At 45.2% G+C, this 20039-nt stretch overlaps 2 pseudogenes; one reads left to right on the top strand and one right to left on the bottom strand.

Moving 5' to 3' along the window:
- LOC138287281 (zinc finger protein 271-like) overlaps positions 1-20039 on the top strand; it is a 523545-nt pseudogene that overhangs the window by 153782 nt on the left and 349724 nt on the right.
- Positions 8745-20039, bottom strand: part of LOC138286930 (zinc finger protein 850-like) — a 227688-nt pseudogene continuing 216393 nt past the window's right edge.

Genomic DNA, 20039 nt, shown 5'->3' with positions numbered 1-20039 from the left:
TGGCCGGCATCATCTTTGTTTTTGACGCATTCAAGGTACTGTGTGTTATAAGGATACAACCACTGATTCTTCAGGATTGAGACTCTTTTATATCTTTATAAAGTGCTATCTCTACTTTTAGATTTTTGTTGTTTTTGTCTTGTTTTACTCATATAAATATTGGCTATTTTTCTAAACTGGTGTTGAGTATTTTTGTGATGTTTTCACTGTGTTACTGTGTTGTGTACAAATACTTACACATGGCCTATGAGACAAGCCTGACTGCTTGAACCAAGCTACAAAGTGGGTGAGCAGGGTTTTTCTTAGGTATGTGACTCCCTTGTTTTGACTACAGTGAGGCTTCCTACTTGGACAGGTTGCAAACTAGTTGCCAACTACAGACCCCATTTCTAACATCGGTGATCAGCGGTGTGGATAGGACTTCTATTTGTACTTTGTATACAGTGATTGGTGTACACTACTGTCTTGTTGCAGACTATAATGCAACCACATACAGTTTTTTTCTCGCCATCAGAAGTTGCTGCAAATGTGGTGTTTGAGGTGGAGAAGTTGGAGACATACCCAGTGTCTCTGCTCAGGAAATGTGGTAAAGAGCTCCAGTGTCTATTAAAAGGCCTCACCAAAAAGGAGGAGCTGCAGAAGGCGCTGAGGGCCTGGTTGGCAGCAAGGGAGGCTGGTGGGCCCGCAGAGGAGGTTTTCTGTAGATAAATTGAGACAGTCCTACTGCATCAACCACATACTACAAGACTGCAAGAGTTGACGCTACAACTACTGCTCCAAGGATTCATTCAACCACTCTACCTGGGCATCGCCTGGCAAATGCCAACTAGTGAATAAAGGCACTGGCTGTACTAGCACAGTGCAGAAAGCCTTTGAAGAATCTCGAAGTACATTGGCCTCTTCTATCCTTTGTAACTGACAATGGTAATCCATGTCATCTTTGAACAAGGTCCTTCATTTTGCCACTAGAATCATATTCAGCCTTCCCAGTAACACACCATCAAGTCAGTGTCGCATGAAGCTGGGTGGCTGGGAGGACCTCTATAAATTGCTGACATTTGCTCACACAATCCGGACAGCCGTGTCAACACACTGACACACTACACACCCGCCAGGCATTACTAATCCATCTACTAGAACTTGCTGTTCTATTCCAGACTCCAATCTTTCAAACCATCTACCAGCATCCACAATCAAATCTTTCATCCTTCGATGTTCCCATCATTAGAACTCCTGGTCCTTGGGATTGGTGGATGCTCCACACTCAGTGAGCTCAGAGTTATCATGTAACGCCATCTCATGAGACAGGAAGACAAGAACAGTGACACACTGCACAAAACTATATATATATATATTGCCAGGTTAACATAGTACGTATCGTTGCCTTACTGCTGTTATTTCAACTGATGTTTTCTTGTGTTTTCATCGTAAAAGCTTCTTCATTCAAAGTCTTACTGCGTTTTCCATCATAGCTACTTACTTTTCTGACCTTAATTAAGACACCTCTGGTAGAAATGTCATGCTGCCTGTCACTACATTTCAGAACCCCTTTCAGAGGGCCACAGAGTAAGCAGAGGTTTCTGGGACCAAATGTGGTGACTGAGAACTTTTGCTCCTGATGTCTCAGAGCTTGCCCTACTTCTGCTTGCTCTGGAAGAGCGCACCTGCTGCATGGTTGGTGCATTCCTTCCTTCTCTCAGGAGGCAGGTCTGGGACATCAGGACAGGGAGACAGCAATTCCTTCCAGGTCAGTATCCAGCTAATGGGCCCTCTGCTCTGGGAAACTGGCTGTTCAGTACCCACCAGCTGTGGTTGCACAATGGTCCTCTGAGTACTTTGCAGAATACTCTCTTCCAGCGAGTGGATCAGTAGCTCCCATTCTCACACATTTAAAGCAAGCAAGGAATGTGGAATCTCTGTCTGCACTCTCAGGAACAGTTTGGGTTGGTTCTTCTCTCGTGTCCTTTCCAGGCTGTGTGCTGGACACCGCTTTGTGTACAGTGATTCTCCTCACAGCAGGACTCTCTCCTGTTTGGACTACCTACAAGAGGGGCACAAAGAGATGTGTTTTCTGCATCTAGCTAACAGTAGCCACACAGAACAGTGATCAGGAAACAAAGGATGGCCTTACCTGAAGGATCTGGAGCGGGGAATTCTATAAACTATATTTTGGACTATCTATAAGTTAATCCATTTGCAAATGTATGACTAGATTGTAGGAAAGTACCATCTTGCCTGGCATGTTACCCCCAATTTTACTGTTTGTATGTTTGTTTTTTGCCTATGTGTCACTGGGATCCTGCTAACCAGGACCCCAGTGCTCATAAAGTATGCCCTGTATGTGTTCCCTATGTGGTGCCTAACTGTATCACTGAGGCTCTGACTGCTCCAGGATGCCTGCATAACCGCAACAAAGTAGCAAGAAGCCTACCAGCAACATTGTAGCGCCTCATCCTGACGGCTTTCTCGACTGTTTCCTGGTGGTGCATGCTCTGAGGGCTGTCTGCCTTCACCCTGCACTGGAAGCCAAGAAGAAATCTCCCGTGGGTCGACTGAATATTTCCGCTGCTAATGCAGGCACCAAGCTTCTGCATCACTGGTCCTCTGGGTCCCCTCTCATCCTGACGAGCTGGGTCCAAGTGTCTTCAACAGTCCAGTGGCCCTTCTGTCCAAATTTGGTGGAGGTAAGTCCTTGCCTCCCCACGCCAGACAGTAATCCTGTGTACTGCGTGAACTGCAGCTGCTCGGGCTGCTGTGCACTTATGCAAGACTTCCTTTGTGCACAGCCTAGCCCAGGTCCCAAGCACTCCGTCCTACATTGCCCAATTCGCTGAGTTGGACTCCGACGTCGTGGGACACTCCTTTGTTGCTCTGAGTCGACCGTCATCCTCAGATCTTCTAAGTGCCTGTTCAGGTGCTTCTGCGGGTGCTGCCTGCTTCTGCCTGGGCTCTTCATGTTGCTGAGTGCCCCCTCTGTCTCCTCCTCCAAGGGGTGACCTCCTGGTCCTTCCTGGGCCCTGGCAGCATCCAAAATCCTCAACCGCGACTCTTGCAGTAAGCAAGGCTTGTTTGCGGTCTTTCTGTTTGGAAACAACTCTGCATCCTCCAGCACGCCGTGGGACATCTTCTGACCAAAGGAGAAGTTCCTGGCACCTTCCATTGTTGCAGAATCTTCGGCTTCTTCCACCCAGAGGCAGCCCTTTTGCACCTTCATCTGGGGTTTAGTGGGCTCCTGCCCCCCGGACACTTGCGTGACTCTTGGACTGGGTCCCCTTCCTTTACAGTCCTCAGGTCCCGGAATCCGTCTTCAGTGTTTTGCAGTCAGTTGTTGTCCTTGCAGAATCCCCTATCTCGACTTTACTGTCTTTCTGGGGTAGTAGGGTAACTTTACTCCTATTTTTCAGGGTCTTGGGGTGGGGAATCTTGGACACCCTTAGTGTTTTCTTACACTCCCAGCGACCCTCTACACACTACACTAGGCCTGGGGACCATTTGTGGTTCGCATTCCACTTTTGGAGTATATGGTTTGTGTTGCCCCTAGGCCTATTTCTCCCTATTGCATTCTATTGTGTCGTACAGTGTTTGCACTACTTTTCTAACTGTTACTTACCTGATTTTTGGTTTGTGTGTATATATTTTGTGTATATTACTTACCTTCTAAGGGAATATATCCTCTGAGATACATTTTGCTTATTGTCACCAAAATAAAGTACCTTTAGTTTTTAGTAACTCTGAGTATTGTGTTTCTTATGATATAGTGCTAAGTGATATAAGTGGTATATTAGGAGCTTTGCATGTCTCCTAGTTCAGTCTAAGCTGTTCTGCTATAGCTACCTCTATCAGCCTACTAATAAGGGATAACTGGACCTGGCACAAGGTGTAAGTACCACAAGGTACCCACTATAAGCCAGGCCAGCCTCCTACATAGATACGTATAAAGAAGCTGCAATTTGTGAACTAATGACTATCCTCGGTTATACAATGTATTCACGTTTAACCAAATATATTTTGTTAAGTTAGCCTCAGTAAAAGAAGGCCTCAAATGCTTTTCCATGATTAAGTGTTGTTTGTATTTGCTTACACGTTTTCCTTCTTGTTTCCGGAGTGATAACATGCTAGTAACAGGAGTGGGTCATTGTTTGCTTTTATAGAACCTTGGAGGAGATTAGAGTTAATTGGCAGTTACTTGCGATTTGCAGCATGTGTGGGGATGAGAAGACCACTCCTGCACCATGCTGTCCGGACCAGTGATACACTCAACGTTGTGCAGCTGGTGCACCTCTGTTCAACAATGGGAAACAAGGGAGTCTAACTGCCCCAGAAAGATTTTGTATTTGGTTTGTCTCCATCTCTGGGGTGTTGGTGGGAAGACATTGTGGGTGAAATGAAATGTAATAACTGTGTTCTTAGAATATGCAGATCTGATCCCTTCCTGACTCTCGTGAAAGAAGACCCATCCCTGGGTCTGCTGTAGATCTCTCCTACCTGGGAGTTTATGTTTCTTGACCTTGAGTTAACTTTTGAATGAATATGCCTTCCCTGCTCTGAACCTTCATTGGGTTCAACTTTAGAATTACACAGACTGACGCCTATTACTTAGAATCTCCCCATTCCAGACACTTCTAGCTGAGTTTTAGGAAACTGGCTCAAATGCTGCATGCTTGCCGATGTTCATTTATACTGTGTTGAATTTATTTCTTTGTTGAACTCTGAAGACTGACTGAAAAACTGATTGAAAATATTAAGGGGCAGATTTAAGAGAAGTGCAGATGCAGCGCCACTTGCCTTGCACAGGTACGGTTGTTATAGATGCCACGCGCCCTGGTACCCAGCAGATAGAGCAGCACCATATGAACCTTACAAAACATAAAATCATTTTTGAATTTAAGCCTCTTGTGGCAGAATCATTTCATGTGTGAGTAGTAAAGAGTAGGATCAGCACTCGAATGTCGCCCTCGTTGGTACTTGTGACTCGCTCTCTGACATCCACAGCGGGTGGTATTTATAAGGATTATGAACAAGAGACGTGCCAGGACATGTGTGAGTTGTAAAGTGTAGGATAAAGAGTCGAATGTCGCCCTCGTTGGTACTTGTGACTCGCTCTCTGCCCCCTGCAGCAGGTGGTATTTATAAGTATTATGAACAAGGGGCGTGCCAGGACACAAATAGGCATTTCTGAGCTTTCCGACATAAATCAGGTTTTGATTGGATAAAAATGAATGAATGAATGAAATTCACTCATAGGAGTGAAACTCAGATCCAAGGATTACTTTTTGCAAGTTCTAGGGTATGTGATCTAGGCCCGGAACTTTACCTACTCACAGGCGTTAGTGCACAAAGTCACCGTGGTTTGCTAACTAACACCCACCTTGATTATTATACGTTTATTCAAAGTGGCTGTGCTGCTTCGTAGCACTTCTCCCTCCATCATCCTAGAAAGAGAGTGAATACCATCTGGAGCAAAAAACCTGTTTTCATTCCTAGAAACATCTAAAGAGGGGTCCTTCTCAGAGCAGTCAAGCTATGCACACTGCGCACCTCTAATGTAACCTATAACTGACTGCCTGCTGCTGGAATTCAAGCTATCGAGAATTAAACCCCCTCAACGCCTCCTGTTCTAGGCTTCTCCTGAGGGGGATTGAGCTACACAGACTCAACCCTTCTGCTTCACCACTTTCAAACACCAGAAACAAGTACCCACAACTAGCTCCAGCTAAGCGCTGTCACTCCATTGAGACTGGACAGTGCCTCTCCCTGGTGAGAACAGTAACATTATCGAGACTGCACCCCTTTCTAACGCCGCCTACGCCAGGCCGCAGCCCCGTCAAAATACTGACTTCAGGTGTACAGAAACAAACATTCATGACACTTCTGAACTCACCTGTTTCAGAATTACAGAGAACAGTCGTGCTATTGCGGCTGGAACCCTTCTAATGCCACCTGGACCACGCTCGCAAGTGAGAACGGTCACGCTGATGGCACTGGACCCTTTAATGCCACCAGTACCAGGCTCGCAAGTGAGAACGGGCACGCTGTCGACACTGGACCCTCTAATGCAACCAGTACCAGGCTCGCAAGTGAGAACGGTCACGCTGTCGACACTGGACCCTCTAATGCCACCAGTACCAGGCTCCCAAGTGAGAACGGTCACACTGTCGACACTGGACCCTCTAATGCCACCAGTACCAGGCTCGCAAGTGAGAACGGTCACGCTGATGGCACTGGACCCTCTAATGCCACCAGTACCAGGCTCGCAAGTGAGAACGGTCACGCTGTCGACACTGGACCCTCTAATGCCACCAGTACCAGGCTTGCAAGTGAGAACGGTCACGCTGATGGCACTGGACCCTCTAATGCCACCAGTACCAGGCTCGCAAGTGAGAACGGTCACGCTGTCAACACTGGACTCTCTAATGCCACCAGTACCAGGCTCGCAAGTGAGAACGGTCACGCTGTCGACACTGGACCCTCTAATGCCATCAATTCCAGGGTTTCTGCAGAGAGCGGCCACATCATCAAGACTGGAGCCCTCCGGTGCCAGGATGCCAGATTCCTACTGACAGCTCAAATTATCCTGATAGTTTAGGGGGGCAATTTCATTTAACATCACTTTCTATGTAAACACCAGCCAAATACCATCAATTCAAATCCGTTTTTATTGTATTACATTTCTTATTAACATGTACATTCTAATAATTATTTTGTACATTTCATATCATGATTGGTTCTAACTGTATCATATTTTAGAAATTATCAATCTCTTTTTCCTCATTTCTTATGTTGAACAAGCATTTCAAAATTGGACTGTGTGAGCCATCTGCCCTCTATAATCCAGGATTTGTAAAGTGCAGCTAATCACCTGTGAGGGTCTCACGGCGCTGAATTGTGGGCACGGGGAGATTAAGTGATATGCCCAGAGTCACAGGCTGTTGACCCGCTGAGGTTCGAACCTGGTACCCTCATCTCTGAAGTCAGCAGATTTATTTTGCTTTGTGCTTGGCCTGGCTATCACTCAGTGTGCGGGTCAGTGACCTCTATTAATGATCCCTCACTCTTCTGGAGAGAAGCCTTGTCCTAGGCCTGGTTATCACACAGTGTGTTGGTCATAATGATCCCTCACTCTACTGAACAGTAGCCTTGTCCTAGGCCTGATTATCATAGTGTGGGTCACTGTCTTCCATTAATGATCCCTCACTCTTCTGGAGAGAAGCCTTGTCCTATCACTGATTATCACACAGTGTGTGGGTCAATGACTTCCATTAATGATCACTCACTCTTCTGAAGAGAAGCCTTGTCCCAGGGCTGGTTATCACACAGTGTGTGGGTTAGTGACTTCCATTACTGATCCCTCACTCACATTTGCGGTACCACCAATCGTCACGCAAATCACATGTCCACAGATATGAAATGTGCTGTTAAGAACTGGTTTGTGTTTGTTTAAAAGTCAAAGGAATTTAGGGCCAGATGTAGCAAAGGGTTTGCGCCTCGCAAACGGCGAAAATCGCCGTTTGCGAGGCGCAAAAGCCTCTTTGCTATTCAGAAATGCATATGCGAGTCGGTACCGACTCGCAATATGCATTTCAGAATCGCAAATAGGAAGGGGTGTTCCCTTCCTATTTGCGAGTCTGAGTGGTATGCAATACCATTTGCGACCGCGTACGCGGTCGCAAATGGTATCGCAGTTACCATCCACTTCAAGTGGATGGTAACCCACTCGCAAATTGGAAGGGGTCCCCAGGGGAGCCCTTCCACTTTGTGAATGGACCCAAAATTATTTTTTTAGGGCAGGGAGTGGTCCCAGGGACCACTCCCTGCCCTGAAAAAATACCGAAACTAAAGGTTTCGTTTTTTTTTTTTAAGTGCAGCTCGTATTCCTTTAAGGAAAACGGGCTACACTTTAAAAAAAAAAAACTGCTTTATTGAAAGCAGTCACGAACATGGAGGTCTGCTGACGACAGCAGGCCTCCATGTTTGCGAGTGCCTATACTCGCTATGGGGCCGTAATTTGCAACCCACCTCATGAATATTCATGAGGTGGGTCATTGCGACCCCATAGCGAGTTGCAGTCGGTGTCTGAGACACCGTACTGCATACCAATTTGCGAGGTGCAAATTGCGAGTCGCATGGACTCGCACTTTGCACCTCGCAAATTTTAAAGTTGCTACATCTGGCCCTTAATTCTCCCAAAGTTTTGTGTGTTGTTTTATGTATAAGGATGTGTGTGTGTGGAAGACCAGTCTGTTTGCTGGTTCTCACCGGCTGGGTGGTGGTGGTTAATGGTAGGGAGAACTTGCAGGACTCAGCACTTGAATAAAATTAACCCATGGAATGGATTGCACTGTTTCGTACCAAAGTCACAAGGTGACACTTCCAGCGGGATGAATCTGGTCCTTTATCCGGCCCATGTTCCATCGTGGTCAGCCTGAACGTGTGACTTTGTTGTGATGTGCTGCAATAAGATACCCACAACTGATGCTTCGCACCTTTTGCTGCTATTTTAGAGAAGAACTGTAAAAACATATAACATCAATTCTACTGATTTGATTTTTGTTGTTACGATACCAGTTTAGTTATTAAAATATCTTCTCTTTTTCTAAATTGGTTTAGGATTCTTATTTTTCTTGTGTTGTGTTTTCACCTTATTACTCTTAGATTGCTACATGAGTACTTTACACATTGCCCATAAATTAAGCCCGACTGCTTACCAGGGGGTTAAGCTCAGATTTATTTAGTGACTTTTGTGGTTCACCTTGACAAGGACTGTGATTATTATTAGACATGGTACTCACTCCGTACCAACGATAATCCAATTTTGTACAGGCACTTTTAAAATCCTACAAATATGTCTTCTTTTCTTCATTACGAATAGACAGTTTTTCCATCATCTGGTATTTAACATCTGGTATTTGAATGTTCCACATATTTGTAATTTTATCATTTTCTGTAATTCCTTAATCTTAGAATAACTGCACATTTTAACTCCTGAGTATATCCACATATGGGTCAATATTATTGTTAATGTACTTAAATTCTTGCCAAGTTTGCTGCATCTCCATAAATTATTTCTATGTCTGTTCAGTGATATTGTGAGTTCGCTGATGTTTTTGTAGGATTGATAATTGACTAATGCTGTTCAGACATTAACTGCAATGGTAGGTTTATTACTCTGTGTTTTAGCTGATTCCTTAATGCTGAAGAGTCAACAAAACTCTCCCACACTCACTGCAATGGTAGGTTTATTACTCTGTGTGTTCACTGATTCCTTAATGCTGAAGAGTCAATAAAACTCTCCCACATTCACTGCAATTCTATGTTTTTTCCTCTGTGTGTTCGCTTATGTTTTCGGAGAGATGATACAAAACTGAAGCTTTTCACACATTCGCTACATTTGAATGGTTTTTCTCCTGTGTGTATTATTTGATGTGACCTCAATGTTGCGGAACAATTAAAACTACTCTTGCATTCACTGCAATGGTACGGTTTTTCCCCCGTGTGTGTTCGCTGATGTTGTTTTAGGCTTGATAATAAACTAAAGCTCTTCTCACATTCGCTACATTTGAATGGCTTTTCCCCTGTGTGTGTTCGCTGATGATTCCTTAATGCTGAAGATTCACTAAAGCTACTTTCACATTCATTGCAATGGTGTGGTTTTTCCCCTGTGTGTTTTCGTTGATGGCTTTGTAAGTGTGATAACTGACTAAAGCTCTTCACACATTCACTGCACTTGAATGGCTTTTCCCCTGTGTGCGTTCGCTGATGAATCTTTAATGCTGAAATGTGATTAAAACTACTTTCACATTCACTGCATTTGAATGGCTTTTCCCCTGTGTGGGTTCGTTGATGGGTTTGTAAGTTTGATAACCGACTAAAGCTCTTCCCACACTCACTGCACTTGAACGGCTTTTCCCCTGTGTGCGTTCGCTGATGAATCTTTAATGCTGAAAGGTGACTAAAACTACTTTCACATTCACTGCACTTGAATGGCTTTTCCCCTGTGTGTGTTTGCTGATGGCTTCGTAGGCCTGGTAACTGACTAAAGCTCTTCAGACATTCACTGCACTTGAATGGCTTTTGCCCTCTGTGTGTTTGCTGATGCTTTTTTAGGAGTGATAATCGACTAAAGCTCTTCACGCATTCAGTGCAATAGTATGGTTTTTCCCCTGTGTGTGTTTGCTGATGTCTTTGGAGATCTAAGAACCTAATAAAGCTCTTCACACATTCACTGCACCTAAATGGTTTTTCCCCTGTGTGTATTTGCAGATGACTTTGTAGGTTTGACAAATGCCTAAAGCTCTTCACACATTCACTGCACTTGAATGGCTTTTCCGCTGTGTGTGTTCGATGATGCTGTTTCAGGTGTGTTGAGTAACTAAAGCTACTTCCACATTCACTGCACTTGAATGGCTTTTCCCCTGTGTGTGTTCGCTGATGGCCCTTTAGGTGTGTTGAGTGTCTAAAGCTACTTTCACATTCACTGCACTTGAATGGCCTTTCCCCTGTGTGTGTTCGCTGATGCTGTTTTAGGTATTTTGAGTGACTAAAGCTACTTCCACATTCACTGCACTTGAATGGCTTTTCCCCTGTGTGTGTTCGCAGATGGTTTCGTAGGTTTTCTAATCGACTAAAGCTCTTCAAACATTCATTGCACCTGAATGGCTTTTCCCCTGTGTGTGTTCGCTGATGGCGTTTTAGCTGTGTTGAGTAACTAAAGCTACTTCCACATTCACTGCACTTGAATGGCTTTTCCCCTGTGTGGGTTTGTTGATGTTTTTTTTGGAATGATAATTCCCTAAAGCTTTTCACACATTCACCGCAATGGTATGTTTTTTCCCCAGTGTGGGTTTGTTTATGATCTTTTAGGAGTGCTGAATGACTGACGCTATTAACACATTCAGTGTAGTTAAATTTTTTTTCACATGTGTGCGTTTGCTGAGGGTGCTTTAGTTCTGATGACAAACAAAAGCTCTCGCTGCATGTGAATGTTTTTTCTTTCTTGGTTAGTGTCTCAGGATCTGTTATATATTTATATACATTCCATGTCTGTGTTTCCTGATGGGCCGACATGGCTGATAAAGCCCTCGTGTAATTCTCACATTGTCTGTATGTGTGTAGTATTTTGGACATTTGATTTCCTATTTAAATAAAGTAGAATAATTATTAAATTCTTATCATACGCAAAATTTGTGTGAGGCTTCTTTGGGGGTGATTTTGACTTTAGTTTGGATAATGGTTTAGCACACTTGCGGGAAACATTCACCCCCCTTTTGGTCAGTGTAAATTGGGACAGCACTCTGTATTTTAGACAGCACAATTTTTCTTTCCTTTGCCCTTCAGTTGTCTGGCTCCATTGTGCCTTTCTCTGGTTGCTGTGGTTTTGACAGAAAGAGTTTACAATACACGTAGAGGACTGAATAGTGGTGTATTGTCATTTTAGGAAACAGGGCACTGCTGTGAACACATCATACTGATCTCAAGATCAAACCTAGTATTGCACACATGTTTACACATGAGGAAGTCTGTCAGAGTAGTTGCCTTAATTTTCTAGAGGTAATTTCTTAGTCTTGTGGCATGGAGGTGCACAGCTCAGACTCACATTCACTGAAAGGCTCTTGACTGCTTCTTCCAGGATCCCTCAGTATTGTTCAGGTTCCTCTCTCGCCGACAGCACTGATGTTTTCCTGACATTATTTATGACACTTTTTTCAGATTTACAATATTATCTTCATTATTCATTATCATTGTCTGCAATCAAGGCTTGTTTCCTGTTGATGTAAAGAGATTGAAAATCGCTAAATGGAAACGTAATGGAATGTGAATACACAGTGTTTATCTGGTTGTAAAAGTAATCTCTTCTTCATTATTTCTGAGACTTATCAAGGGACGTTTCACCGTACACAAATATTTAACTAAAAGTTCTGTTGAACACGTCACATCTTCTTTACTTCAAAAAAGTGGACATTCACTAGTGTTCACAGAGTAACGTAGTAAAGAAAGGGCACTCACGACCACCCACATGCTTTGGGAAAATCTTTAGGAGTATCCCGTGGACAAGATTTCATTTAAACAAGAACAGATTGTGGAAACAGAGATGGATCAGGACAGGATGCTGTTTAGTTTGAGGAAGCGTAGAAGAAAGGTAACTCTTGAGGAAGTATAAAATAAAGGAAACTCTTGAGGAAGTATTTAATAAGGGTATCTCTTCAGTGAGTATATAACAAAGGTAACTCTTCAGGATATATATAACAAAGGAAACTCTACAGAAATGATATAATAAAGATAATTCTTCTGAAAGTATTTGACAAAGGGAACTCTTCAGGATGTATATAATGAAGGGCTCTCCAGGAAGTATATAACAAAGGAAACTCTTCAGGATGTATATAATAAAGGGCTCTTCAGGAAGTATATAACAAAGGTAACTCTTTAGGACATATATAATAAAGGGCTCTTCAGGACGTATATAACAAAGGTAACTCTTTCACACTCTTCTTTACAATCCTTTCCTGTTCACATTGGATCAGCTGAAGTGCCAACTCCTGTCTTTAAACTGTTGTTTGTTATCTTTGCTACTTTCCCAGTCACCCTAGGGTGGGTCATGTATTTCTGCTTTCTGCAAACCTGAAAGACTGGTGCATTTTTGTGAGTTAAGGTGGATTATCTATCGCAATAATATCCGTCCATCTGGCCCTGACACTAGGCAGCTTACACAGCCTAGCTCTGGCCCTGACACTTTACACAAACAAGAGATTCTTTAGTTCTTCCTAAAGCAGATAGAGTTTGGATCCTGTTGCACCTTAAGCTTCAGCACCTTTCAGAATGAGGGGTTCATTAAAATACCTACCTTTACATAATGCATGCAGACAAGGCACACACACAACAGCAATATCAGTCATTTAGCTCTTAATAGAGGGAATTAATCACAATCAATAATTGACCTGACATATCCCCGCAGCCAACAGTGGTGGTCATACTGAGGGCCTGATTTTGAGTTTGGAAGGCAGGTTACTCTGTCACAAATGCGACAGATATCCTGTCCGCCATAATACAATTCCCGTAGGGTATAGTGGGATATCTGTCATGTTTGTAACGGAGTAACCCCATCCACGAAACTCTTAGTCAGGCTCATAATGTTGTCAGTTTAGTGCTGAGGAGGCTGCTCTGTGGCTGGAAAGGCATTTGGTAGAGCAGGAGGAAGGGTCCATTGTCCAAAGGTGATTGCAGCATTTCTACCCTTAGGCATTTCTTATAGCCAGGTTTACCTAATTTCCTTTATATCCCCTCACTCTCCCCACACACACACACACACTCTCCCATATCTGCATACTTACTCTACAGGGCTCACTGTTAGCCAAAGCAGAGGAACAACTCGATGCCTGCACAGAGCAAAAACCAGGTAATAGTCTGAAAGTCAAATGGCCATGGTTGGCAGTACGGTGATCACAAGCTTCTTTTTTAGAAGCTCGCCTGGAAGGTACGAATAGAAAAGGTGTACAGGTAGGTGCTTATGAGATATAAACATAGGAGTTGCAAAGGGCGGTGCTTATGGGGTACAAACAGAGGAGGTGCACAGGTAAGTGCTTATAAGATACAATCAGAGGTGCAAAGGTAGGTGCCTATGAGGTATCACCGGGAACAGTGCACAGGTAGGTGCATGTGAGGTACAAACAGACGGGGTGCACAGGTAGATGCGTATGAGGTACCAATAGAAGAAGTGCACAAGTAGTGTGCCATGACAGCACAACCGGTTTAGTCTTCTGTAGTGATAAATTCCAATGGGTTCTAGGACTTGCAATCTTTTATTACTATATTTAACTTGGGTGCTGTACAGACAAACCATGGAAAGTAACACATAATGCTCACTTGTGTCTTTAATCAAATTGAGAAATAGCAACACTGAAAACTTGAGAAAATCTGAATTCTGAGCATTCACGCAATGTGTGTCATGGGAAGTTCATCCTGGGTCGAGAACATAATCAGACTGCAGAAAAGAAAGTGAGAAGAGAAAAGGGGGGAAGGGAGTCAAAGGAGAAAAGAAGCCCATCAAATACAGAAGTTAGTCAAGAGGCGTTGTTTGAACTCTGATTTTAACACTTTCAGGAGAAACTGGGTCGGAAATGAACCGTTAGTGGGTCCCAAATACTCGGAGCAGTATCAGCGCGGGATCTTTTGATGTTGCGGGGACACTTAACATATTAAAAACAGGACTCCTCTTGGCAAGGCACAAGCAGGTTTACTGTTGCAGCAGGAAGAGTAGCTATCCCCACACAGGTAGACAGCTGATCTCAAACGGCTGCTCGCAGGCAGCCGCTTATATAGTTACATGAACAACGGCTGCTCGCAGGTAGCCGCTTATATAGCTACATGAACAACGGCTGCTCGAAGGCAGCCACTTATATAGTTACATGAACAACGGCTGCTCGCAGGCAGCCACTTATATAGTTACATGAACAATGCGTCCTACAGAAGGTTAATAATAGATTACTGAAGAGTCACATATTTGTTACAAAAACATCACATCACCTGTGTCCTCAAAGTCCTAGCCTTTTCTCTACACATTCTTCATTGTAATTCTAACAATGCTTAACAAACCATTTATTTGCTTCTTTCATGTGCACGCGTGTTTGTGTTTCATTGTTCTGCTACCAAGACTTCTTATCAGATTCAGTGTACTCTTGGCTTACTCTATCTCCTGCTCTTTTTCCTTCAGTCACGTTTCCAATTGACCAAAAACAAAGAATAAATGCCTGTATGCTTTGACCATAAATTCCTCAAAGCTTGCAAACAGGTTTCCTTTAACTAAGACCTTGCTGATCATCCACTCTGTTTTCCAGTGAACTCTTCACCTGTCTTGCATCATTGTGGAACTTAGGCCTGCACTGTTCTTTCACCACGTATAGCTCTGTAACGCTCTCTACTAATGTCTGTGATGGCGCACCTTCTTCACACACATTTTGTTTCCTCTCTAACACTGGGTACATGTCTGTCAAATAAGGGAACGTGAAAAAGAGATTTACAACTTGAGTTCTAATCTTGTTGGACAGCTCAGGCCTTCATGAAGAGATGGCGGTGAGTTTATTTACAGAGACAGTGAGGGAGACAATATGCTGATCACCCACGTTGCACAAGGCATCCATGACCTGGGAGAGGACAGTGGTTGGAGAATGTTACCTGTTAGATTCAAAGCAACAAATTCAAAGAGAGCAGCCGAATGCCAAAAATTCAACCCCGGAAAGCATTTTCACGAGTCGGGGCACAAAAGTGGGTATGTTTACATTTTGGCTCTATGCTTTTCCCAACTGATTCCAGGATACTGCATTTCCTATACATCTAGTTGTGCACGTTATGAAGTGCAACTACTAGGAGGGAGGTTATGTTAAGAGTAGAAAATATAAAACGAGCAAGTAGGGAAAGTGAGAAATCCCCAGAAATGAATAAAATACAGAAGTGAGTAGGACATAGGAAGTCAGAGCACGTGATCAAGAAACAGAAATCAAAAGGAAAAATATAAGAGAACAGGAAATTAATTTGGACGATATTCGTAAGACTCTTGGAACAGGAAGATTTTCCGTTCTTTTTTTAATGTTACTGGACAGAATGTGTTCACTGAGCTGGTAAAAGGGAGTTTCAGAATCTTGTGTTGCCAAGAAATTCTGAGTCATTGACTGCTTTTTCGCCGTGATACATTTTCAACTACTGTGTATGATAAATGGGCGCAGCTTTGTGCAGTTTTGTGGATGTTCTAAGCTGTCACTAATTTGGCTCCAGCTTCATTAAATTCCTCTTTACAACCATACAGTCGTACCCCATGGCAAGGATAAGGATCAAGGAGATTTGTTTGCACCCGTTAAGATTTGACTGTATGGGGGGCGTGGCCAAGCAAAATGGCTAGCGGGATACGCTTCTAGGAAGCTCTGCGCCACCTCGGACTAATCCTGCGGAATCCAGCCATGTCTGCCTTGCAAAGGCCCAAACTGGGGTGGCATGGTGGGCAAAAAAAACGATGGATTAAACCTAGAACTTTGTGACTGGGGGTGAATGCTTGCATTGTTCAGCATTCCGTCCATCATCAGTTTTTTTATTTTTTTGCTTTTCTCACCCTAAGTGGGAAGGGTATACCCACACGTGGGTCCCATGCTCACTGCGCCACTGTATTCAAGCCAGCCTAGCTGATGAAGGGTCATACCCTGAAACTGGTCCCAGGATGCTTGTTTCTGGGCCAGGGAAGACCTGGCCTGGCAGTTCGGGCTGGACTGTTCCCATGGGGAACAGGATCAAGACTAATTTGCATATAGCTGGATCCAAATTTGGTTGGCATGGTGGGCAAACAAATGATGGATTAAACACAGATCGTTGTGACTGGGGGTGAATGTTTGCATTGTTCAGCATTCCGTCCACCATCTGTTTTTTTTTTTTGCTTCTGCCTTGCGAGGGGTACTTCTTGCGTGTGCCCTCATACACGGCCTTTCCATCTGGGTCATTGTCGGCCCCTGAGTGGTGCCCTGCGGTCCAGCGACATAGCTGGGTCTGCAGCGGTCGCCAGGTGGTCCCCCACATGGAGGGTGGTCACCCCGGGCACTGTTGGGGGCAGTGCAGTGCCTACCAGATGGGTGGAGTCTAGACGAGGTGGCCTGTGAGCTCAGAGGCCCGATATTGTAGATTGTGCCCCTCCTCACCTATTAAGATGCCGGTGCTGCGTTGGGCCCGTCTTGGTGGGTAGGCGGGCCCTGCGTGAGGCGAGTGAGGGTGTGGCTGATGCATGCTACGAGCAGGAGCGAGTGGAGGTGCTGAGGGGCGGGTGTCGTGGCAGTGGTCCATCCGCCTTGGAGTGGTGCTCTGCTGGGTTGGAGCTGCCAGAGGGGTGGCCTGGACTGCTTGTGCCCTGCTGGAGAGAGACCGTGGGCCTATGGAGGCACCCAGTGAGTGGTAGAACAGAGGACTGGGGGCCGCTTGGTTTGAACTGAGACATCTCAGAGGGGTCCACCCCCCCCCCTTATGCATATGGGACGAAGCGAGGAGCATTGGCCCAACTTGGCAAGGCAGCAAATTAATGGACACTGGTGAGTGACTGATGGGTGCCTGGGCCCCAGGGGATGCTACTGAATAAATACTACAGTGATCTCAATAATTAGCTTTGTGGGTGACGTGTGGTTTGCGGTGAGGCCCAGGGACTGTGGGGCCACTCTGCAGGAACCACTGGAGGAGACTTACTTGTGGCTGAGTGGGGGGTGGCTCCTGGCCATCCTGGTCCCCCCCCCCCAATTGGTACTGATGGGCCAAAACAAGCAGGTGGCCCCTTTACATGGGAACACCATGGAACATTATACCACCTCTGCCCCTCTCTCAGAGCGGTAAACAGGAAATGCTGGGCAGAGGGAGGAAGATGATGCAGGGTGCCTGTGAAGGAGCCATCCCAGGCTGAACTCCTTGCCACCATACAGGGCTCCAGGGTGGCTCTGAAGGGGAAAATATCCGTGCCCTTGGAGGTGAATCACCTTCGGGAAGACCTTAGAAAGGTGTAGAAGGGCTCAAATTGTGGAGCTGCAGACAGAGGTGGCCATGTTGTGCAAGCAACTGGCGCAGGTTACATCGAGATCCGGAAAGCTGGAGGCCAGGGTTGAGGATGCTGAAGGCAGATTGAGACGGAATAATGTATGCCTTCTCGGGTTACCTTAGAGATAGGATGGTGGTTCTGCGCAGGCCTTTGTGGAGTGATGGATCAGGGATGTGGGGTTATCCTCTGTGTTCATCATAGAACATACCCACATGGCACTGGTTGTCCCTATAAAAGCCTGGGGTGCCTCCCCGGGCAGTCATTTTTCAGATCCTAAACTCCCGAGATTAAGACTGTGTCATAAGGGCAGCCTGTGAAACCAATAATGCTGTTTTTGAAAATCACAAGCTTTCTATCTGGACTACACTAATTAAGCACAAAACTCGAGGAAGAGCTTCTTGGGAGGTGAAAGCCAAGCTTATATCCACGGGCTTGAGGTATATGTTGCTGTACCCTGCATGCCTGTGGGTCTTTTCTGGGGGCAAGTCCCACTTTTTTGACCATCCAGAAGAGGTCTGGAGGTGGCTTGAACTGTGGGATAAGGCGCCACCTAGGGTTCCGGGTCGGGCCTCCTTGGGATCCGAGCGGGTGTACAACACCAACAAGATGGGAACTTCGCTGACCTCGGCCGGGGAGGACCATCTCAGGATTGAGGTACAAAAGGATGGAACAATGGCTGTGGTCTGTCTGAATCCTGCTCTGGAACTGGTGAGAGTGGTACGGGAGCCAGAATCGGGGACGCCCATGGGTGAAGATGCTGGATGAGGCCTGCATTGCGGACAATTTTTCTACTGTTATTGACGCTGGGCAGGGGTTGACGCAGACTGGGCACTTGTTGCCTAGCCCTATTACCTCAATGAGTGTACTCATTGTGTTCCTAGTTTCGGGAATTACTACAATGCAGACACTGTGTAATCCACATCCGGGGTCGGGGATGCTACCTCCATGGTTGTGGTAGGTTTAGTTTATGGGGGTTGGGGATATAGGCTGTTAGTCCTGGCAGCATATCTACACATGGATCTACAGTATGTATTGTTCTTTTTGTTATACTGTCTATCCGGGGTGAGCAGGGGTGTTGGGGTTGTTTATAACTGTGCATGCTTACTTTTATTGCAGTTCAAAGGACAATGGAAAACCTCGGTCATGGGAGAATTACTCCTACCCCATAAACAGGAGAGGCTTACAGGGGGGATACACAATGGTCCTATGCCTAGGCTGGTAAATATAGTGTTGTGGAATGTCAGGGGGTTAAATAATTATTTCAGGCACTACAGGGTGCACTCCTTTATTCAATGTCATAAGACACAGATAGCATGCTTACAGGAAACACATATACTGGATGACAAAGCTCAGAAACTAGCTAAGAAGTGGCAGGGACAGTTGTACACCACATCATATTCCTCCTATGCACGGGGAGTGGCAGTGTGGGTGGCACTGGGGGTCCCATTCCACACATCTTATAGTGAGGCTGATGTGGAGTGTAGGTATTTGTTACTTCAGAGGACAATGGATGTGGAGCCTATCACACAATTAAACACCTATGCTCCCAACAGTGATGATTGTTCGTTTTTTGACAATATTTTGGAGATGTTTGGAGCTAGTTTAAGCTCTCCTGTTATTTGAGTGGGTGATTTTAACTGCATCATAGATGGGGCGAAGGACCGACATCCTCCACGCTGGGGCGCTAAGTCAATGATGGTACGTTCACTTACTTCTGTTTTGAACAATTTTGGCTTATGGGATGGCTGGAGGTGGTTGCATCCAGAGGGTAAGGAATATACATACCACCCAAAGACGCACAAAACATATGGACCAATGTTTACTGGGAGACCTGAACTATTACCGGTTGGTGGGGGTGACACACTTGGGGAGATTTCTGTCTAATCACGCCCCGGTGCACTTGGGTTTGTGCTGGGGAGCAGGTGTCAGGGGGGGTGAGGATTTGGTGTATGCCTTCAGAGCTCCTGACTGACAGTGCTTCATGTGAGGAACTTGCCACTTTGATAACGAAGTACCTGGAAATTAATTGGGGCACCATGGACACCATGGCCATTGAATGGGAGGCAATGAAGGATGTGGCAAGGGGAACTTGTATAAGTACCCCCTGTGGAATTCGTAGGCAACTGGAGCGGGACCTTAAGATCCTGGAGGGATGTCTGGCAGATGTGCAGCATGGAGACTCATTCACCCCTGAGATGTAAAGGGCGCATCTTCGCCTTAGACGAGAGGTGGGTAAAAGCTGGGGCACACTGGAAAAGCTAACACTAAGGACATATTGTCAGAGGTTGCATCGGGAACGGGATAAGTCAGGCAGGCTGTTAGCGTGGATACTGAAATGAGAGGTGGTGTTCCCCCCATACAACATATTAGGAACTCAGCTGAAGTCTAGGTTACAAGCCGCAGGGACATTATAGCAGTGCTGGCTGAGTACTTCAAAAAGGTCACTTATGTGGGCCCATAGGTGTCCGATGAGACAATGCAGGGATTCCGG

Source organism: Pleurodeles waltl, chromosome 4_1, assembly GCF_031143425.1.
Source record: "Pleurodeles waltl isolate 20211129_DDA chromosome 4_1, aPleWal1.hap1.20221129, whole genome shotgun sequence".
In the NCBI taxonomy this organism is placed as follows: Eukaryota; Metazoa; Chordata; class Amphibia; order Caudata; family Salamandridae; genus Pleurodeles; species Pleurodeles waltl.
The sequence above is the reverse complement of the archived record's forward strand: the minus strand, read 5'-3'. Positions and strand labels throughout refer to the sequence as shown.